This window comes from Babylonia areolata, unplaced genomic scaffold (genome assembly GCF_041734735.1).
Source record: "Babylonia areolata isolate BAREFJ2019XMU unplaced genomic scaffold, ASM4173473v1 tig00020825, whole genome shotgun sequence".
Taxonomy (NCBI): Eukaryota; Metazoa; Mollusca; class Gastropoda; order Neogastropoda; family Buccinidae; genus Babylonia; species Babylonia areolata.
Window position 1 is genome coordinate 1 of NW_027468481.1, and position 5000 is coordinate 5000.

The following is a 5000-nucleotide window of genomic DNA, read 5'->3' on the forward strand; positions in this document are numbered from 1 at the left end:
TTGAGGAGTAGGCCTTTTTGAGGGCCCAGAAAGTATTTTGGCAATTTTTGACTTTTTTATCCACAACCTTTACCTGCCTTTTTTTCTCTCCGAGCATGCCAAAGTTGAGAGAAAACGCCGTTTGGCATGGACGGGAGGAGGTGTGGAGGAGTAGTCCATTTTTGAATGGCAGCGGAAAGATTTTGGCAATTGTAGCGAGGTTCTTCGGACTTTTATCCACAACCTTTACCTGCCTTTTCCTCAGCGAGCATGCCAAAGTTGAGAGAAAACGCCCTTCGCCATTGACGGGACCAGACGTTGACGACTACGTCTTTCTTTTTTTCACGGCGCCTGAACGATTTGGGCAATTCTCCACAGCGCGTTTACTTTTTATCCACAACCTTTACCTGCCTTTTCCTCAGCGAGCATGCCAAAGTTGAGAGGAAAACGCCGTTTGGCATGGACAGGAGCAGGCGTTGACGACCAGGTCTTTTTTTGGTCTTTTTTTTTCACAGCGCCGGAAGGATTCAGGCAATTCTCCAAAGCCGGTTACTTTTATCCACAACCTTTACTGGACCTTTTTTTTCTTTTTTTCCTTTTTTCTCTCTCCGAGCATGCCAAAGTTGATAGAAAACGCGGTTCGGCATGGACGGGAGCAGGCGTTGAGGAGTAGGCCTTTTTTTGAGGGCCCAGAAAGTATTTTGGCAATTTTTGACTTTTTTATCCACAACCTTTACCTGCCTTTTTTTCTCTCCGAGCATGCCAAAGTTGAGAGAAAACGCCGTTTGGCATGGACGGGAGGAGGTGTGGAGGAGTAGTCCATTTTTGAATGGCAGCGGAAAGATTTTGGCAATTGTAGCGAGGTTCTTCGGACTTTTATCCACAACCTTTACCTGCCTTTTCCTCAGCGAGCATGCCAAAGTTGAGAGAAAACGCCCTTCGCCATTGACGGGACCAGACGTTGACGACTACGTCTTTCTTTTTTTCACGGCGCCTGAACGATTTGGGCAATTCTCCACAGCGCGTTTACTTTTTATCCACAACCTTTACCTGCCTTTTCCTCAGCGAGCATGCCAAAGTTGAGAGGAAAACGCCGTTTGGCATGGACAGGAGCAGGCGTTGACGACCAGGTCTTTTTTTTGGTCTTTTTTTTTCACAGCGCCGGAAGGATTCAGGCAATTCTCCAAAGCCGGTTACTTTTATCCACAACCTTTACTGGACCTTTTTTTTCTTTTTTTCCTTTTTTCTCTCTCCGAGCATGCCAAAGTTGATAGAAAACGCGGTTCGGCATGGACGGGAGCAGGCGTTGAGGAGTAGGGCCTTTTTTTGAGGGCCCAGAAAGTATTTTGGCAATTTTTGACTTTTTTATCCACAACCTTTACCTGCCTTTTTTTCTCTCCGAGCATGCCAAAGTTGAGAGAAAACGCCGTTTGGCATGGACGGGAGGAGGTGTGGAGGAGTAGTCCATTTTTGAATGGCAGCGGAAAGATTTTGGCAATTGTAGCGAGGTTCTTCGGACTTTTATCCACAACCTTTACCTGCCTTTTCCTCAGCGAGCATGCCAAAGTTGAGAGAAAACGCCCTTCGCCATTGACGGGACCAGACGTTGACGACTACGTCTTTCTTTTTTTCACGGCGCCTGAACGATTTGGGCAATTCTCCACAGCGCGTTTACTTTTTATCCACAACCTTTACCTGCCTTTTCCTCAGCGAGCATGCCAAAGTTGAGAGGAAAACGCCGTTTGGCATGGACAGGAGCAGGCGTTGACGACCAGGTCTTTTTTTTGGTCTTTTTTTTTCACAGCGCCGGAAGGATTCAGGCAATTCTCCAAAGCCGGTTACTTTTATCCACAACCTTTACTGGACCTTTTTTTTCTTTTTTTCCTTTTTTCTCTCTCCGAGCATGCCAAAGTTGATAGAAAACGCGGTTCGGCATGGACGGGAGCAGGCGTTGAGGAGTAGGGCCTTTTTTTGAGGGCCCAGAAAGTATTTTGGCAATTTTTGACTTTTTTATCCACAACCTTTACCTGCCTTTTTTTCTCTCCGAGCATGCCAAAGTTGAGAGAAAACGCCGTTTGGCATGGACGGGAGGAGGTGTGGAGGAGTAGTCCATTTTTGAATGGCAGCGGAAAGATTTTGGCAATTGTAGCGAGGTTCTTCGGACTTTTATCCACAACCTTTACCTGCCTTTTCCTCAGCGAGCATGCCAAAGTTGAGAGAAAACGCCCTTCGCCATTGACGGGACCAGACGTTGACGACTACGTCTTTCTTTTTTTCACGGCGCCTGAACGATTTGGGCAATTCTCCACAGCGCGTTTACTTTTTATCCACAACCTTTACCTGCCTTTTCCTCAGCGAGCATGCCAAAGTTGAGAGGAAAACGCCGTTTGGCATGGACAGGAGCAGGCGTTGACGACCAGGTCTTTTTTTTGGTCTTTTTTTTTCACAGCGCCGGAAGGATTCAGGCAATTCTCCAAAGCCGGTTACTTTTATCCACAACCTTTACTGGACCTTTTTTTTCTTTTTTTCCTTTTTTCTCTCTCCGAGCATGCCAAAGTTGATAGAAAACGCGGTTCGGCATGGACGGGAGCAGGCGTTGAGGAGTAGGCCTTTTTTTGAGGGCCCAGAAAGTATTTTGGCAATTTTTGACTTTTTTATCCACAACCTTTACCTGCCTTTTTTTCTCTCCGAGCATGCCAAAGTTGAGAGAAAACGCCGTTTGGCATGGACGGGAGGAGGTGTGGAGGAGTAGTCCATTTTTGAATGGCAGCGGAAAGATTTTGGCAATTGTAGCGAGGTTCTTCGGACTTTTATCCACAACCTTTACCTGCCTTTTCCTCAGCGAGCATGCCAAAGTTGAGAGAAAACGCCCTTCGCCATTGACGGGACCAGACGTTGACGACTACGTCTTTCTTTTTTTCACGGCGCCTGAACGATTTGGGCAATTCTCCACAGCGCGTTTACTTTTTATCCACAACCTTTACCTGCCTTTTCCTCAGCGAGCATGCCAAAGTTGAGAGGAAAACGCCGTTTGGCATGGACAGGAGCAGGCGTTGACGACCAGGTCTTTTTTTTGGTCTTTTTTTTTCACAGCGCCGGAAGGATTCAGGCAATTCTCCAAAGCCGGTTACTTTTATCCACAACCTTTACTGGACCTTTTTTTTCTTTTTTTCCTTTTTTCTCTCTCCGAGCATGCCAAAGTTGATAGAAAACGCGGTTCGGCATGGACGGGAGCAGGCGTTGAGGAGTAGGCCTTTTTTTGAGGGCCCAGAAAGTATTTTGGCAATTTTTGACTTTTTTATCCACAACCTTTACCTGCCTTTTTTTCTCTCCGAGCATGCCAAAGTTGAGAGAAAACGCCGTTTGGCATGGACGGGAGGAGGTGTGGAGGAGTAGTCCATTTTTGAATGGCAGCGGAAAGATTTTGGCAATTGTAGCGAGGTTCTTCGGACTTTTATCCACAACCTTTACCTGCCTTTTCCTCAGCGAGCATGCCAAAGTTGAGAGAAAACGCCCTTCGCCATTGACGGGACCAGACGTTGACGACTACGTCTTTCTTTTTTTCACGGCGCCTGAACGATTTGGGCAATTCTCCACAGCGCGTTTACTTTTTATCCACAACCTTTACCTGCCTTTTCCTCAGCGAGCATGCCAAAGTTGAGAGGAAAACGCCGTTTGGCATGGACAGGAGCAGGCGTTGACGACCAGGTCTTTTTTTTGGTCTTTTTTTTTCACAGCGCCGGAAGGATTCAGGCAATTCTCCAAAGCCGGTTACTTTTATCCACAACCTTTACTGGACCTTTTTTTTCTTTTTTTCCTTTTTTCTCTCTCCGAGCATGCCAAAGTTGATAGAAAACGCGGTTCGGCATGGACGGGAGCAGGCGTTGAGGAGTAGGCCTTTTTTTGAGGGCCCAGAAAGTATTTTGGCAATTTTTGACTTTTTTATCCACAACCTTTACCTGCCTTTTTTTCTCTCCGAGCATGCCAAAGTTGAGAGAAAACGCCGTTTGGCATGGACGGGAGGAGGTGTGGAGGAGTAGTCCATTTTTGAATGGCAGCGGAAAGATTTTGGCAATTGTAGCGAGGTTCTTCGGACTTTTATCCACAACCTTTACCTGCCTTTTCCTCAGCGAGCATGCCAAAGTTGAGAGAAAACGCCCTTCGCCATTGACGGGACCAGACGTTGACGACTACGTCTTTCTTTTTTCACGGCGCCTGAACGATTTGGGCAATTCTCCACAGCGCGTTTACTTTTTATCCACAACCTTTACCTGCCTTTTCCTCAGCGAGCATGCCAAAGTTGAGAGGAAAACGCCGTTTGGCATGGACAGGAGCAGGCGTTGACGACCAGGTCTTTTTTTTGGTCTTTTTTTTTCACAGCGCCGGAAGGATTCAGGCAATTCTCCAAAGCCGGTTACTTTTATCCACAACCTTTACTGGACCTTTTTTTTCTTTTTTTCCTTTTTTCTCTCTCCGAGCATGCCAAAGTTGATAGAAAACGCGGTTCGGCATGGACGGGAGCAGGCGTTGAGGAGTAGGCCTTTTTTTGAGGGCCCAGAAAGTATTTTGGCAATTTTTGACTTTTTTATCCACAACCTTTACCTGCCTTTTTTTCTCTCCGAGCATGCCAAAGTTGAGAGAAAACGCCGTTTGGCATGGACGGGAGGAGGTGTGGAGGAGTAGTCCATTTTTGAATGGCAGCGGAAAGATTTTGGCAATTGTAGCGAGGTTCTTCGGACTTTTATCCACAACCTTTACCTGCCTTTTCCTCAGCGAGCATGCCAAAGTTGAGAGAAAACGCCCTTCGCCATTGACGGGACCAGACGTTGACGACTACGTCTTTCTTTTTTTCACGGCGCCTGAACGATTTGGGCAATTCTCCACAGCGCGTTTACTTTTTATCCACAACCTTTACCTGCCTTTTCCTCAGCGAGCATGCCAAAGTTGAGAGGAAAACGCCGTTTGGCATGGACAGGAGCAGGCGTTGACGACCAGGTCTTTTTTTTGGTCTTTTTTTTTCA